The sequence below is a fragment of the Gorilla gorilla genome, chromosome 6 (genome assembly GCF_029281585.2).
Source record: "Gorilla gorilla gorilla isolate KB3781 chromosome 6, NHGRI_mGorGor1-v2.1_pri, whole genome shotgun sequence".
Lineage (NCBI taxonomy): Eukaryota > Metazoa > Chordata > Mammalia > Primates > Hominidae > Gorilla > Gorilla gorilla.
In genome coordinates this window covers 152,769,874-152,789,000 of record NC_073230.2, presented here as the reverse complement: position 1 = coordinate 152,789,000, position 19,127 = coordinate 152,769,874, and the positions used below count along the sequence as shown (strand labels likewise).

Here is a 19,127-nt window from a genome sequence, read left to right as displayed (position 1 = left end):
AAGAGGTCTTGCAAGTCCAGAGGGAGCAGATCGGGGAAACAGATAAGTCTCAGGAATGCAAGGATAATGTATTCCTAATACATCTATTCGTTCTCTGAATTCACAGATTACAAGAAAAAAAATTTATGCTCATGCCAAAAAATAAATTGAAAAAATCCAAGTCCCAATGATGGTTAAATATTAGCAGCATAGTAAAATAGAAATAAACTTCCTATAAGAAGTAGTATATCTACCAGAAACCTTCGGCAAGCATTATACTCAGTTGTAAAAAGTCAGATGCATTCACATTAAATTCACAAACAAAAGAAGAATGTTCACTCTCAGTGTTACCTTCAACATACTCATAGAGGTCCTTATCAGTGCATTAAGACAAGAAAAATAAACTGGACAGAAATAAATAAAAGTCATATTTGGAAAATATGATCCTTTATAATTTGAGGGTGGATCTAATAGACTTAGTTGATGAATTGGATGTGATAGGGACAGGTAAACAAAGATCAAGGATGATACCTAGGCTTTTGGCTTGAGCCATCAGTGTTTTTCAGAACTTTAACTGAGATAATGGAAAATGAGGGTACGGGATGAACAGAAAATAGCTAGACAGTCTGAGATATGAGTCTAGACTTTAGAGGTTTGGGGTACAGAATGAAGAGAAGATATTAGATAGGCAGTTTAATAGATGAGTCTAGACTTCAGAGCAGAGGTCAGGTCTGCAAATATAAATTTAGAAGTCATCAGAAAATAGATGGTGTTCAAAGCTTTAGGCCAAATTGAAATCTCAGAAAAAGAACATTGAGAATGATGCAAACCAACATTTTGAGGCAAAAAAAAAAAAAAAAAAAAACCAGAGAGAGAGAGAGATTTGGAAAGACTAGCTCCATGAGATAAGAGGAAAGCTCAAGCTTACTATAGCATCACATAGCTGTGGGAGAGAAGTTTTTTGGGGGGGAGGGGACAGGAAGGAGTGAGATCGAGATGTCAACATTCACATGTTATTGAATGCTGATAGGAAAATCATATAAATAAAGATGAAAAAGTAAACTTGAAATCTCTCCACATGGGAACTACTGGTAACCTTGACAAGGTAACGTGGCAGATGAGTTGGAAAGCGAGCTAGGGTGGGTTGAGGAGATCAGGGAAGTGAGGAACTTGAGAAATCTCATGTTCAAAATGCTTTTGATCATTGTTCTTGATAAGGAAGCAGAGAAATCAAGGGATAACTAGAGGGATAAAGGACCCAGAGAAGAGCTTATTTTTTAAGGTGATGACATACTAGAGAGTATTTTTACATTGATGTAAATAATGCAGTATGGGGAGAGAGATTATGACTTATGTGTTGGAAAGGGGGGGAAGTAAACTAAATTTAATATTATATAAAATTATAAAGTAGTTTACAAGAGAAACCAGTTGGATAGAATGTGATCCATAAGTCAGCCTGACAAACTAATTTTCTATCAACTCATTTGGATTTGAAGTTTGTTCTATGCTTGACTTTTAAGAAACTTATGTGTAAAAAAATGCATATTTTTCTTTTAAAGAAATTTGGTTAGCTCAGAGTATTTTGGTGTTTTTGTTTTGTTTTGAGACAGGGTCTTACTCTGTCACCAAGGCTGGAGTGCAGTGGTGTGACCACAGATCACTGCAGTCTTGACTTCCCAGGCTTCGCTGACCCTCCTACCTCAGCCTCCTGAGTAGCTGGGACCACAGGCACGTGCCACCATGCCTGGCTAATTTTCCTGTTTTTGGTAGAGACAGGGTTTCACATGTTGCCCAGGCTGGTCTCAAACTCCTGAACTCAAGCAATGAACCTGCCTTGGCCTCCCAAAGTGCTGGGATTACAGGCATGAATCACCACACCCAGCCCGAGGTTGTTTTTAAATAGCAAAATATCTGGGATTTTCCCCCAGTAATGGCACCTTACTTCCAAATATATCTTTGGTATCTGGGATGCACCTATATTAACAAAAGGCTTATTATTAATAATTCATAGTTCAAAACTTTCTACAGATGAGAAAGTGCAGATTTGACTAGAATAATACAGACTGCCTATCTGCTCTCAACTCACTTGATTTAGTTTAATTTTAACCAGAAAAGGGGGGCATTTTTAGTTTTCTTTTTCTTTTTTGGCTGCTCAGCATTTGGATCCTAATTCTGTTTGGGGGCCTCCTAAAACAGTCAGATTCTTAATGGAAGATAGGCCCTTCCTATTTTTAGCCAGTGCACTAGCTAAAAATGCCAAATACATATATTCCTTCCCCTCAACCCGTGTAGCTAGACTGTAGTCAGTTCAAGTCCACGAGGCCATTGAATCTTCTGCAGATGACACTAGGAAGGTGTGAGTGTATGGAATTAACTCTGTTAGTGGCATTCAGTGGCCAGTGGCCACAGCAATAGCATTATAACCAATTCTGGTGGCATAATTTTGACTGTATTTCTGAACATCCAGATCCTAGTTCCTGGTGGTCAGGTTTGTTTCTCCATATACTCTACCAATTATGAGAGCAATCCAAATCACGTCTAATAAATTCCTACCTTGCAGAGTTAACCGAGGCTTTCTTTTTTGTTGATTGCTAACAAGATCCCTGAGTGATACACCAGATAAAACACACCTGCGGTATCCTCAGGATAACCTGAGAGCCTTTTTCTCCAAGAATGCCACCCAATTCTTGAAATTTCTGGAAGCCCAAATAGTACCTACATTTTCCTGTTTGTATTGGGTCCTACTTGGCTCACAACGGTCTAAATTATTTTTCAAAGTTCAGTATCCATTTATTGTGAAGATAAAGGTGTCTGTGTTGTGATCCCTGCATGCGATGAAAAAGTGCCATGTGGAACTAATGTTAGTTTGAAAAAATTCACCAAGAGGAGGCAGAAACTCATGAAATATTAGTTGTTGAAATCAAGAGTGAGAATCAGTTTTAGATTCTCATGTTTTTGGAACATTTGAAAAGACTTAATATTCTGGTAAAAAAAGAAATTTATATATTCAGGGATAATGATAAATATATCACTTCGCTACAATTCATCTCGGATTTTTGTCTCCTTTCTTACTGTTTTAGCTTTCCGATTTTGCTTTTGTCTTCATGCTGCACCTCATCTTCCTTCTAAGCTTTCAGACTAAACATTCCATTCCTTTACCTGTAGAAAAAAAATGTGGTTGTGGATGTGTTCCTTTTATAGTAAGTGCTGAAAAACTATAAACTTTAAGCCAAAAGGACAATACTTCTTTCAAAACCCTTCCTTTAACAAATCACTTTGCAGAGCGTTAAAAAGACCATAAAGAGACAGTACATTTTCCCCAGCCATTGAAGGTATGATGAATGGTACAACCTGAGAGTGAATGGAAGGGCCACTTTATAAAGTTTAAAGAACCAATACTTGGGCTTAGTTATGGACTTCACACTAACCAGAGATACAAGGCATTTTAGCTGAATGACAGTGGACCGAACTAATCCTATAAAGTGACAAGGGGAAACACTGGGACCCTCCACTGTGAAATATCTTGGAGTGAAGGCTTGGCAGGAAGTCAGTCTTGCATAAACATAAAAGCCAAACTCTTTTAGAAAACATATTATCAGAGATGATTTATTGTTATATGAGAATAGTTCTTTTAAAAAATATTTTAGATCTTTTCCTTGAATATAAATATTGATTTACTAATATGACCTGTCTTTTTTCATTCTCTAGACAACAATGATTTCTTAAGAAGAGGCAAATGGAACTCAGAATAAGCAATCATAGACTACAAGCATAGAATAATTTCAATAATTTTTGCATTTGAACACAAAAAATGAGTTACTAAAAGCATAGCCCCCTTCAAGTTGTAATTCAAACACATAAAATAATTTGACTTCAATAGGCAAAGCAAGTGACACTTACTTGGAAATTTCTAAGGTACTTACAGAAAGTCAACGAGAGGACTTAAAGTGAAGAAAAAATATGTCTGACTAATAGTGAATAAAATTATTATTGATGCAAAAATCATTGTTGAATGAAATCTTTTCAGCATCTTAAATATATAATGGTCTAAACCTTGACCACCTCAAGTTCTTTTTAGAAGCAGGCAGAGGAAAAGAGAGAAAGAATGAATATAAGAACATTTACATCCAGAGTATACAACTCCAGAAGATAGAATTTATTCCTGTTTCATCTTTGTGTGCACTTTTCCCCATGGTTAACCAGTGCATTGCACTAGAAGTCTTAGTGTTTGTTGAATAAATAATCCCAGAAATAACTAGAAAATAGTGCAGAACAGTGGAGAGCTTAAATAGAGATCAGGAAAGATACAGCATCTTTTTCCTTTCTTTACTATGTTGAGATACTCTCTGAGCATTGTTTTCCTTATTTGAAAAATGAAGAGTCAAAATGCCTTAAGTACCTTTCAGTTCAGAAATTCTTTGCTTTGAGAGTAAATATACTTCAGATTGAGTGCTAGAATTCAGAATTTTGCGGTGCAAGTTAAAAAATAATTCTATCTTTGGGGAGAAAAAAATGGGGTTATATTTTATTTATTTTTTATACTCTCAGTAGACTAAAGTGGGTCTTTAATTAGTAAAATTGTACATTTCAATATGTTCATGTTTGCACACAGAAAGGTGCTGAGTACCTGCCATGGCTGTACTGCAATGTCTATTGTAAATGTTAGCTCTTTGGGGGGCAAGCATACCCACATTCATATGGCATTTCCTAAGCCTGTTTTCCTTCTCAGGGTTAAACTCACTGATGCAAATTGCCCAGCTGTGTTTTAATTAAACTTCTACTCCCACTTTCCTTTGGGCTTTTCAATCATATACGCTTCTCTTTCCCCTATTTTCCCCATAGTCTTCTCTCTCTTTTCCCTAAACTCCCGCCACATAGGCCTGTGGTGAGGAGAGCTGACAATAATGAGGCCCCAGGAACTGGTTCAAAGCCTGCTGTAAAACTTTTTAAATTAAACCCTTGAGATTTTAAGAGTTTGTAATTAGAATGCATGGTTTGAAATGAACTAACATAACCCTGCCATCTAGCTGGCATAACCCAGTGCCCATGAGTCTGCTGATCTCTGGGTGCTTAAGACCTGGCAGAGCAGACTGTTTCTAACCATTGACCATCCTGTCCCAAAAGTGGGCGATGTCTTCTTTGAACCTTTTGGGAAGTGTCCCAAATTCTCCTCCTATCGAACTGTTAGAATGTGCTTAATTTTCCACTGTAAGAATAGGTTGCTTTGATGAGTATCTATTGGGATAAGTTTTTGCCTTTGTGAAATTTCTTCAAAATAGATTCCCAGAAGTAGGATTAGAGTGGGAAGGGTAGAAATATATTAAGGGCTCATCATAGATGCCAAATACCCTTCTTTTCACTCATTCATACAAACAAATATTTATTGAGCCCCTGCTGTGTACCAGGTACTCTTCTAGGTGCTGAAATTTGGTTGTGAACGAGATAGGTGAAGTTTCTGATATCGTGGAATACTACTCTACTGGTTAAGGAAGATAATCAATAAGTGGGCAAAAAATACATAATATAATTATAAATGGTAACAAAAGCTATAAAAACATATAAAATGGAACGATAGAGAATAGGGGTTGGCTTCTGTCCTTTTGTAGTCCATACAATTTATCAGGAAAATTGGTCAGCTTTTCCTTCTAAGTACGTAGAGAACTTAATATCTTCTCTACATCTGTATTGTTATCTCCCTAATCCAGGTCACCATCATCCTTTGCTTGGACTTTTGCAAGAGTTTCTTAATTGATCTTCCTGCTACCATATTACCCCCCATAGTCTGTTCTCCCCACAGCAGTCAGAATGATTCTTTTAAAGTGTAAGTCAAGTCATATAACTCAGCTGCAGAACACTTCCAATAGCTCCCTTCTCTCTCAGTGTAAAATCTGTCATTTCCATGGCTTGTAGAAGAATCTGCGGCTTGGACACTGCTGCTTTTCTAAACCCATCTCTACCATTCCCCTCCCCAGCTGCAATCCTTTCAAATTTCAAGCATGACCCTTCCTCAGTGACTTTGCACTTGCTGTACCCTCTGTTTGGAATATAGTTTCCCCATATATATCTCACTCCTTCAGTTCTTTGCTCAAATATTACCTTTTCATAGAAATAGTCATTAACCATCCCAAACAAAATAGTGTGGCATTCCCATGTCTCTCTTTATCCTACTTTCTTTCTCTTCATGGCACTTATCGTCACTTGACATATTTATTTGTATATTTTGTTTATTGACTGTTTTTACCCACTAAAATAGAAATTTCATAGATCAAATACTTTATCTGTGCTGTTCACTGCTATATCCCCAGTATCTAAATTGATACCTGGCACATAGGTAATGGCTCAATATTTGTTGAATTAATGAAGAAATTAATGACTTTGTTTGAACCTGGTGAGAGATTTCTTGGAATATGCTGTGAGTCTAGACCATGTGTCCTATCCAACTTGTTTTTAATTTTTATCAATGTCATGGATCAAGAAATAGTAGAGGCCCAACAAACTATATGCTGTCTTGGAGTCCAGCAGTGCTGGAGCTGGGGCTCAAGAGAAGTGCAGGCTGTGTCCCCAAGATCTAGGCGTGAGTGACCCTGGGCTATCACACCTGGGGCTAAGGTGCAGTGCTGCTGGGACTGAGGTGCAAGTGGTGCACACATTCCCCATCCATTGGCCTATGCTGTTGCCAATGAAGGCAGAACTACCCTCCCCAGTGGCAGAATAACAGCACAGTTGTTTCTTCCCCCATGCAAGCATTCCACCAGTGGCCTGCGGATCACCGAACCCCTTTGTACCATGGGTGGCTCCTCCACATGCCACTGGAGGCCTGAGGACAAGCTCATCTGACCCAGATTTACCCCCTCTCCATACAAGAGCACATAGTCTAGGGGCCAGGGGATTTCCCAACTCGCTTCACCACCATTGGAACCTAAACACTCCTCCCAGGGGCCTACTCACCGAAATGAGAATACCACAACTGGCACTTTTCTGCATGTGCCGCCTGCAAGCCTAAAGACTGGCCCATGCAGCCCATTGCAGCCACCACCAACACCAGCACATACTTCTCAAGACCCAGAGGATTGTTCTGCCACTGACTCTACCTTTGCCCATGCCATACTGGTTGCCTAGAGGTCCAAGAACCTGCCACCCACCTTGCCCAAAGTTGCCACTACCAGCATATGAGTAAGCTTCCAGAAGGCCCAAGGGTTAGCCTGCCTGTACCCACTAATACTAGTGCCAGTTTACACTGCCCCCCCCCGGTGCCCAAGAACAGGCATGCTCAGCCCAACGCTGGTACCAATGGTGCTGGAAAACTGGCCAACTTGGCTTCCCAGTCCCCAGCAGAACTTCACTACAGTTTCCAGCTGTACCCTAAGCCACCAAGGAGATCACAGATACCACTGATGCTGTTGAAAGCTACACTACTGCATGCACCCAGAATCAAAGCCAAAACGTTCTATCCAACAAACACCATAGATACATCTTCAAGAAAGTTTTCTTTATAAAAGCAAATTCAACAAGTTGGAAGAAACTAATATTATTTCAGATATGTCAATATCAATGTAAGAACACAAGAAACATGAAAAATCAAGGAAATATACACCTCCAAAGGAACAGAATAACTCTCCAGCAACAGATTACAATAAAAAACAAATGAATGAAATCATGGGAAAAGAATTCAAAATTTGAATATTAAAGAAGCTCAGTGGAATACAAGAAATTTCTGAAAAATTACAAAGAAATCAGAAAAACAATTCAGGATATGAATGAGCAATTTGCCAAAGATAGAGATAATAAAAAAATAGCCAACCAGAAATTCATAAACTGAAGAATTCATTTAATGAAATACAAAATATATTCAAAAGCTTCAACAAAAATAGACTAGATCAAGCAGAAGAAAGAATCTCAGAACTTGAAAGCAAGTCCATTGAAATAACACAGCCCAACAAAAATATAGAAAAAAGAATAAGCAAATTCTTCATAGTATATGAAACACCATAAAGTGGCCAAATTTTGAATTACTGGGGTCTCAGAAGGCAGAGAGAGAACAAAAGGATTAGAAAACATATTCAACATAACAATACATAACAACTTCCCAAATCTAGCAAGAGATTAAGGCATCTAGATACAACAGGCTCTGAGATCCCCAAACAGATACAATGCAAAAAAGTTTTCATTAAACATTATAGTCAAAATGTCTACAGTAAAATACACAGAAAGAATTCTAAAAACAGCAAGAAAAAACATATAGTCACCTTTAAAGGAACCCCCATCAGACTAACAGTGAATTTCTCAGTAGAAGCCTTTCTGCCAGGAAAGAATGAGATGATATATTCAAAGGGCTAAGAAAAAAAAAATATATTGCCAACAAAGGATCTATTTCCAGCAAATTATCCTTCATAAATGAAGGAGAAATAAAAAAGTCTTTCCCAAAGAAGCAAAAGCTGAGAAAATTCATCACCACTTAACTGGTCCTCCAAGAAATGCTCAAGGCAGTCCTAAACCTGGAAGAAAAAGACAGCATTTACCATCACAACAACACAACGAAGTATAAAACTCACTGGTAAAACAAACACACAAATGAGGAAGAGAAAGAACTCACACGGCACCACCATAGAAAACTACCAAACCACAATGACAAACAATAAAAGAAAAAGAAAGGAATGAAGAATATACAAAACAACCAGAAAACAATGAACAATATGACAGAAACAAAACTTCACATATGGCCGGGTGTGGTGGCTCATGCCTGTAATCCCAGCACTTTGGGAGGCTGAGGCGGGCAGATCACCTGAAGTCAGGAGTTTGAGACCAGTCTGGCCAACATGGTGAAACCCTATCTCTACTAAAAAAAATACAAAAATTAGCCAGGCGTGGTGGCACGTGCCTGTAATCCCAGCTACTTGGGTGGCTGAGGCAGGAGAATCACTTGAACCTGGGAGGCGAAGGTTGCAGTGAGCTGATATCATGCTACTTCACTCCAGCCTGGGCAACAGAGTGAGACCCTTGTCAAAAAAAAAAAAAAAAAAAAACTTCGCATATCAATAATAACCTTAAATGTAAATTGATTAAATTCTCCACTTAAAAGATACAGACTGGCTTAATTGATTAAAAGAAGTATATATGATCCAACTATGTGCTGCCTACAAGAAACACATTTTACCTGTAAAGACACACATAGACTGAAAGAAAAAGGATTGAAAAAGATATACCATGCAAACATAAACCAAATGTGAGCAGAAGTTGATTTACTTATATCAGATAAAAGAGACTTTAACTCAAAAATAGTAAGAAAAGGCAAAGAAGGTCATTATATAATGATAAACGGATCGATTCAGCAAGAAGATATAATCATTTTAAATATACATGCACCTAGCATTGCAGTACCCAGATTCATAAAGCAAATATTACTAGATCTAAAGTGTTGTGGGAAGTCAGGGACCCCGAATGGAGGGACTGGCTGAAGCCATGGCAGAAGAACATAAATTGTGAAGACTTCACGGACATTTATTAGTTCCCCAAGTTAATACTTTTATAATTTCTTAAGCCTGTCTTTACCACAATCTCTGAACATAAATTGTGAAGATTTCATGGACATTTATCACTTCCCCAATCAAAACTCTTGTGATTTCCTATGCCTGTCTTGTCTTTAATCTCTTAATCCCATCATCTTTGTAAACTGGGGATGTATGTCGCCTCAGGACCTGTGATGATTGCTTTAACTGCACAAATTGTTTGTAGAGCATGTGTGTTTGAACAATACGCAATCTGGGCACCTTAAAAACAGGATAACAGTGATTTTCAGGGAAATAGGGAGATAACCTTAAAGTCTGGCTGCCTGTGGGCCGGGCAGGACAGAGTCATATTTCTCTCCTTACCAAAAACGGGTAAGAGAAATATCGCTGAATTCTTTCCCTAGTAAGGAATATTAATAATTAACAGCCCTGGGAAAAGAATGCATTTCCAGGGGGGCCTCTAAAATGGCCGTTCTGGGGGTGTCTGCCTTATGCAGATGTAGATAGGGATGAAACATGCCCTAGTCTCCTGCAACGCCCCCAGGCTTGTTAGGATTAGGAAATTCCAGTATGGCAAATTCTAGTTAGACAAGTTCTCTGCTCTTGAACCCTGTTAAGATGTTTATCAGTGACAATGCGTGCACAGCAGGACATGGAAGTTCATTAGTGATTCTAGTTTTGCCCTGAACTTGTGATCTTGCCCTGCTCATCTGCCTTGTGATCTTTTGTTGCCCTTAAAGCATGTGATCTCTGTGACCCACACCCTATTTGTACACTCCCTCCCCTTTGAAAATTGCTAATAAAAACTTGCTGGTTTTACCGCTCAGGGGGCATCACGGAACCTGCCGACATGTGATGTCTCCCTCTGACACCCAGCTTTAAAATTTCTCTCTTTTGTACTCTTTCCCTTTATTTCTCAGACCAGCCGACACTTAGGGAAAATAGAAAAGAACCTATGATGAATTATCAGGGGTTGGTTCCCCAATACTAAAGAAAGAGATAAATTCCAGTACAACAACAGTGAGGGACTTCAACACCCCACTCTAAGCATTAGACAGATCATCTAGATGTAAAATCAACTAAAAAATATTGAATTTAACTGGACTATAGAACAAATGGACCTAACAGACATACCTGCAGAACATATTATTCGACAACTGCAGAATACGCATTTTTTTCTACTCAGCATGTGGAACATTTTTCAGGATAGATCATATTTTCAGCCACAAAAGAAGAAGTCTCAACAAATTCTTAAAACTTGACATTATATTAAGTATTTTCCCATACAACAGTGGAATAAAACCAAAAATTAATACAAAGAACAACTTTGGAAGCTATACAAATACATAAAAATAATACAACATGGTCCTGACTGAAGAAATAAAAATGGAAATAAAAACATTTATTGAAACAAATAAAAATGGAAACACATGATGCCAAAATCTGTGGAATACAACTAAAGCAGTAATAAGAGGGAAATTTATACCAATAAACATCTGCATCAAAAGAAGTAGAAAGTTTTCAAATAAACAATGTAATGATGCACCTCAAAGAATTATTATAGAAAAGGAAGAACAAACCAAACCCAAAATTAGCAGAAGAAAAGAAGCAATAAAGATAAGATGAGAACTAAATAAAATAGAGACTAAAAGACAAGGATCATTAAAACAAAAAGTTCTTCAGAAAGATAAACACAACTGACAAACCTGTAGCTAGACTAACCAAGAAAATAAGAGAGAAGGACTAAATAACAAAATTAGAAATAAAAAAGGAGACATTACAGCTGATACCAAAGAAACATAAAAGATCATCAGAGATTATTATGAGTAACTATACACTAATAAACTGGAAAGCCTAGATAAAATAGATACATTCCTGGAAACATACAAACTACCAAGATTGAATCAGGAAAAGATAGAAAACTTGAACAAACCAATAATGAGTAGTGACATTAAATCAGCAATAAAAAGACTCCCAACAAAGAAAAGCGCAGGACAAGATGGACTCACTTTCAAATTTTATAAAGAACTAATATCAATCCTCCTCAAACTATTCCAAAAAATCAAACAACATGGAATTCTCCCTAACTTACTCTAGGAGGTGAGCATTGCCCTGATACCAAAACCAGACAAGTACACACACACAAAAAGAAAACTACAGACCAATACCGCTGATGAACATAGACACATAAATTCTCCACAAAATACTAGTAAAATGAATTTAACAGCATGTCAAAAAGATAGTACCCCATGAGCAAGTGGGTTTCATCCCAGGGATACAAGGATGGTTTAACATATGCAAATGAATAAATGTGACACATCACATGAACAGAATGAAGGGCAAAAACTATATGATCATTTCAATAGATGCAGAAAAGGCATTTGATAAAATTCAACATAATTTCATTATAAAAACTCTCAACAAACTAGGTATAAAGAGAACATACCTCAAAATAATAAAGGCCATACATATGACAAACCCACAGCCAACATCATACTGAATGGCAAAAAGTTGAAAACCTTTTCTCTAAGAACTAGAACAAGACAAGGATGCTCACTTTCACTACTCCTATTCAACATAATGCTAAAAATACTATTTCCCCTAGACAGAGAAATCAGACAAGAGTAAAAAATAAAAGGCATTCAAATTGGAAAAGAGGGAGTCAAATTGTCTCTCTTTGCACATGAAATAATCTTATATTTAGAAAAAAAAGATTCCACCTAAAAATGATAAGCAAATTCAATAAAGTTGAAAAATATAAAATCAACATACAAAAATCAGTAGCATTTCTATAACCAATAATAAAACAGCCAAAAGAGAAATCAAGAAGACAATCCCATTTACAATTGCTACCAAAAAAAAAAAATACCTAGGAATAAATTTAACCAAGCAGGTAAAAGATCTGTACAAGAAAAACTATAAAACACTGAAAAAATGAATTAAAGAAGACAGAAACAAATAGACATCCCATGCTCATGGATCAGAAGAATCAATATTGTCAAAATGACCAAAGAAATATCCAGATTCAATAAAATCCTTATCAAAATACCAATGTCACTTTTTACAGAAATAGAAAACAAAATTATAAAATTCATATGGAATAAAAAAGAGCCAGTATAAGCAAAACAATCCTGAGCAAAAAGTACAAAGCAGAAGGCATCACACTACTTGACTTCAAAATATAGTACAAGGTTACAGTAACCAAAAAGCATGGTATTGATATAGAAATAGACACAGAAACCAATGGAAGAGAATAGAAAACCCAAAAATAACTCTACATATTTACAGCCAACAGACTTTCAACAAAGGTGCCCAGAACATACACTGAGGAAAGGATACCTTCTTTAATAAATAGTGCTGAAAAAAATGGGATATTCACATGCAGAAGAATGAAACTGGACCCCTATCTTCCACCTTATATAAAAATCAATTCAAAATGGATCAAAAACTTAAAAGTAAGACCTGAAACTATAAAACCACTAGAAGAAAACAAAGGGAAAACACTCCAGGATATTTGTTTAGGCAAAGATTTTATGGTTGAGACCTCAAAAGCAGAGAAAACTAAAACAAAAATAGACAAATAACATTATAGTAAACTAAAAAAGTTTTTGCACAGTGAAAGAAACAATTAACAAGGTGAAGAGACAAACTGTTGAATGGGAGGAAGTAGTTGCAAACTATTCATCCAACCAGGGACTAATATCCAGAATATGCAAGGAATACAAACAACTCAACAATAAAAAAAAAACAAATAATTGAATTAAAAACCGGGCAAATGACATGAATAGAGAATTTTCAAAGGAGGACACACAAAAGCCAACAAGCATATTAAAAAATGCTCAACATCTGTAATCATCAGAGAAATGCAAATCAAAACCGTGATGAGATATTATCTCATCCTAATGAGAATGGTTATTCCTAAAAAGACAAAAAATAAATAAATAAAAACAGATGCTGGCAAGGATGTATAGAAAAGGGAATACTTAACAATAGCAAAGGTGTGGACTCAATCTAAGTGTTCATCAGTGGGTGAATGGATAAAGAAAATGTGGTATATATACACAATGAAATACTATTTGTTCATAAGAAAGAATGAAATTATGTCATCTGCAGCAACGTGGATGGAAATAAAGGTCATTATGTCAGGTGAAAAAATCCAGGCACAGAAAGACAAATACCACATGTTCTTACTCATATGTAGGAACTAAAAACCTTGATCTCCTGGAGGTAGACAGTAGAAGGATAGATATGACACCAGAGTTTGGGAGGGTGTGAGAGTGGGCGGAGGGAGAAAGGAAAAGAGGTTCATGAAGAAGCACAAACTTACAGTTAGATAGAGGAAATAAGTTCTAATTTTCAATAGCAGACTAGGGTGACTATAGTTAACAACAATATATTGTATATTTCAAAGTAGCTAGAAGAAAGAACTTGAAATGTTACCAACATGCAGAAATGACAAATACTCAATATGATGAATACCCCAAATACCCTGACTTGATCTTACATGTTCGATGCACATTAAAAATGCTCACATGTACCCCCATAAATGTGCAAAACACTATGTACCAATAAAAGGAAAAAAGAAATAGTAGAGGGTCTCACAAGCATTGTATACATGATTTGTTATCAGAATCATGTTCAGCAATGCTTTTCAAACTGCAGGTCACTAACAATTAGTAGTCTGTGAAGGTAGTTTAGCAGGTTGTGAACAGCTTCTTGTTAACAAAAGAGAATTCATCCAGGCTGGAACAAAATAGAATTGAACTGAAAAAAATACTTTATCACATGTAATATGGCTGAGTGTTGTTTTGTGAAAGTTCGTATTAATTATATGTAAATGGGCTTTTTGAGCACATAATGAAATATGATATAAAAAGTATTTGTTATTATAGGTCACAGTGTTTTTAAAAAAAACAGTGGCCTACAATATTGATTCTCGGGAATCCACCCAAAATTTCCAGGAAATAAAAATACCAGAAGAAAACAATGAACTGGAAAAACAATGAAAGAGAAGCAAAGAGAGAACCAATGACCAAAGAGTTTTTCCCTTGAAAAAAGTCCATAAATTAATAGTGACTAGCCATATCGGCCAAGATAAAAAGAGAGAAGACACAAATTATCAATTTTAGGAATGAAGGTTAGAAAATTATTTCAGATCCTTCCTAGTCATTTATAAACATAAAAATAAATCATACATGTGTCATACATGACACAGTAGCAAAACTCACTGAAGAAGAAATAGGTATCTTGAATAAGCTACTATACATTAAAGAAATTGAATATGTGGTTTAAAATTCTCAAAGAAAAACCTTCAAGTCCAGATGGCTGTACTAACACGTTTTTCCTAACATTTCAGAAAAATGTAATATAATTATACACAATTTTTTCCATAAGATAAAAGGGAAGGGAATGACACTCAGCTCATTTTAAAAACTCAGCATTACCTGATATTAAAAACAAAGACATTATAAGAAAACTACAGATGAAATATCCCTCACAGCATAGATATGAAAATATTCAATCAAATGCTAGCACTTACAATCCAACAATTTGTAAAAAAAGATAATATATCATTACCAAGTAAGGTTTATTTCATCGTGAAAAGATAGTTAAGCATTCCAAAGTTAATTAAATTAGTTCACCACATCAGTAGACAAAAGAAGAAAAACATTGCTCATCTCAAAAGATGCAGAAAATCATTGGACAAAATTTGAAATCCAACCATAACAAAAATTCTCAGCAATTAATAATAGAAAGGAACTTCCTCAAACTGAGGGAGAGTATCTACAAAATGGGCTGCTAACATCAGAGTTAATACTAAAAGACCAAAATGCTTTGCCCCTAAGATCAGGAATAAGGACGAGAAGTCCATTCTTACCACTCTTTTTAGACACACTGAAAATTCTAAGTGCAATAAGGGAAGAAATTCAAAAAAAAAAAAAAAACAAAAACAACCTACAGATTAGAAGAAGTAAAAATGTTTCTCTTTGCAGATGACATGATTGTATGTTTAGAAAATTGTAAGAATCTACAAGAAAGGTATTAGAACTAATTAGTAAATTTAGCAAGGTCAATAGTTAGAAGGCCAATGTAAATTTAATACACAAAATCACATTTCTGTCTACATTCTATATACTACCAATAGAAACTGAAAATTTTCAAGCAGTGCTATTATAATAATAAGAAAAATAAGAAACACTTTGGTATAAATTTAACAAAATATGTTTATACAAGTGTACAATCTGCATATTGAAAACTCCAAAATGCCAGTGAAAGAAATCAAAGGCCTAAACAAATATGAGATGTTCGTTATTCAAGATTTGCAAGTCTCAACATTGTTATATTAATTTATTAATGTTAATCATAAATTAACCTTCCATAGATTCCATGCAATCTTACAAAAAATCCCAGCAATATTCTTTTTGGAGAAATTGACAAGTTAATTCTAAAATTTATATGGAAAAAAATCAAAGGAATTACAAGAGCTGATATAATTTTGAAAAGAACAAAGCCCAAGGACTTAATTATTTCATTTCAAGACACATTAATCAAGATGTATAGATCAAGATTAAAGTATAAAGCTACATTAATCAAAACAATGTCATATTGGTGAAAGGACAGACACATAAATCACTGTAACCAAAGTCCAGATAAAGACTCACATATAAATTATCAATTAATATTTGATAAAGGTACAAAGAAAACTCAGTGCAGAAAAGATAATTTTTTTAACAGATGGTCTGAAAAAATTGAACATCCATTTGCAAAATTTTTTAAATCTTGACCCATACCTCACACCATATGTAAAAATTAAATAAAAATGAATCATAAACTGAAGTCTAAGAAAAAATAAAAATTCAGAAGAAATCATAAGACCACAAATTGATACCTTGGATTAAACAAAGACTTATTAGATATGAAATCTAATCTCAATCATGAAGATAAAATTGATAGTGATTCATCAAAGTTAAGAACTTCTGCTCTTGTAAGACACTGTTCAGAACCTTAGAAGACAAGCTGTACACCAGGAGAAAATATTTGCAAAAGTCATTTCTGATGAAGAACCTGTATCCGAGATTGCTGCCTCTCTTCCCAGTGGGGTCACAACCTTCAGCCCACTCAGGATATTGGCAACAGCTGAGGTACTAAGTATTGGTAAAAAACTGAATGAGGGTAAAACAAAGTCCATAAATTATTAGATAGTCCAGAAAAAATCCTCCTGCAGTTCAAGGACCAGATAACAGCAGGAAATGCAGTTAGAAAGAATCACCTGGGCCAGGCACGGTGGCTCACGCCTGTAATCCCAGCACTTTGGGAGGCCGAGGCGGGCGGATCATGCGGTCAGGAGAGACCACCCTGGCTAACACAGTGAAACCCCGTCTCTACTAAAAACACAAAAAATTAGCTGGGCATGGTGGTGGGCGCCTGTAGTCCCAGCTACTTGGGAGGCTGAGCCAGGAGAATGGCGTTAACCCGGGAGGCGGGGCTTGCAGTGAGCCGAGATCGTGCTACTTCACTCGTGCCACTGCACTCGTACCACTGCACTCCAGCCTGGGCGACAGAGCGAGACTCTGCCTCAAAAAAAAAAAAAAAAAAAAAAAAAAAAAAGAAAGAAAGAATCACCCGGAAGTAAAAGGTAAAAGCTGCAATCTCAAATAAAATTACCAGTTGTGTTTTTCAGTTGTTACAGGAAGCAAGTGTCAAAACTGCTTTCACCAGAAAATGTGGGGAAACAGACAGCTTTTGCTGCTCCCGAGTGTGAAATGATTCCAACTGAATGAGTTTGCAGAAGAATAGCAACTGATTCTTTTTTCAAAAGAAATCCTGATGACAAGGAAGGATATAAGTTTTACCCACCTAAAGTGGAGATGTTTTTCAAGGATGATGCCAGTAATGACCCACAGTCATCTGAGGAACAGCTAACTGCTCCAAAATTTTGCTTTGGTGAACTTCTCATAGGCCAAACTGAAGTGGATATCATGTCATATACTACATAGGCTCTTTTTTGAAATACTGGAGAAACCTTGGTTGCCCCAGAACTGTACACTGGTTGATATGAAGATCAAATTTGGTGTCGATGTAACCCCTAAAGAAATTGTTCTTGCTGATGTTATTGATAATGATTCCTGGAGACTCTGGCCATCAGTAGATGGAAGCCAACAGAAAGACAAACAGCCTCATCAGGACCTCAAAGAAGTAACTCCTGAAGGGCTCAAGATGGTTAAAGAAAAACTTAGAGTGGGTTGCAGAGAGAGAAGAGTTGCTTTTGAAATTAGAAAGTCTGTGCGGGATGGCAGTATTGGTAGGCTCTACTTCTGATCTTGGCCACTGTGAAAAAATCAAGAAGGCCTGTGGAAATCTTGGCATTTCCTGAGAACTTCAAGTAACATCTGTGCATAAAGGACCAGATAAAACTCTGAGGATTAAAGGTGAGTGTGAAGGGGATGGCATTCCCACTGTGTTTGTGGCAGTGGCAGGCAGAATAAATGGTTTGGGACCAGTGACATCTGGAAACACTGCATATCCAGTTATCAGCTGTCCTCTGCTCAAGCAGACTGGGGAGCTCAGGATGTGTGGTCTTCTCCTCGACTACCCAGTGGTCTCAGCTGCTCAACCACCCTTTCTCCAGAAGGATCAGCTCAGTTTGCTGCACAGATATTTGGGTTAAACAACCATTTGCTGTGGGGCAGACTGTGAGCAAGCGTTTTGAACACATGGATTTTCTTGAAGCAGGTTGACAAGGAAATCAGAGAACGTAATTTATAAGAAAGATTGTCATTGCTTTTTTTAGGGGGAACTACAAATGTTTAGCTGCAGGAAAATCAAGCAAGATGAAAAGATGATGCTAAATTAGAGAACACAAATACAATGTATTAGTGAATAAATGCTTTTCCAGATCCATAGGTATGTAGAATATCTGTTCATATTTATTAATATCTCCTTATAAGCAGAGAAATTACTATAAAGACATTTTCAAATTACTCTCCTGTCCACTGTATGGTCGTTGTTAGGTGATACTATAATTAAAGAAATATCTTTTATAAATGCTAATAATGTTCTATTATAAAGCTCTAGAGTTATTACCTGACCTTCTGTATGTCAATCCATAAGTTTTAGAAAGTAAAAGTGGCTATATTTTAGGTGATAAGAGCAATATAATTCTCATTCACTCTGTGGTCTTCACAAAATTCTAAGGGTATAGTTCTAAATTTTCAATTAGTATTTCAGAAAGTGATTTCTATTTACATGTATATCTATAGATAAGTTTTGATTTTCTTTTAAAGAAAAGTTGAGATTGGGTAGAAAACAAGGTAGAGGAACACTGTTGGACCCATGGAAAGGGGACTTTTCTGAGACTTTCTCTGTTGGTTTTTAGAGCAATTTTCCATGGAAACAGTAGAGTTACCTTTGCCATGCCAAATGAAGATTTAGCGAATCTTACTTGGCTATGTAACAACAACAACAACACTCAATCATAAAATGAACAATTTGATTTTTAAGATGTTCAAAATACTTTATTAGACATTGCACCAAAGAAGATATGCAGATGGCAAATAAACACAGGCAGAAATACTCAATATCATTTGTGGTAAAAGCTGTCTTCTTTATATTTTCCCGTATTTAATTTTTTTCTACTATTAG

The 19,127-nt window shown here is 36.3% G+C and overlaps 1 pseudogene; it reads left to right on the top strand.

Moving 5' to 3' along the window:
- LOC115935391 (bifunctional phosphoribosylaminoimidazole carboxylase/phosphoribosylaminoimidazole succinocarboxamide synthetase-like) overlaps positions 1–18,379 on the top strand; it is a 28,298-nt pseudogene extending 9,919 nt beyond the window's left edge.
- Positions 18,380–19,127: the final 748 nt, after the last annotated feature.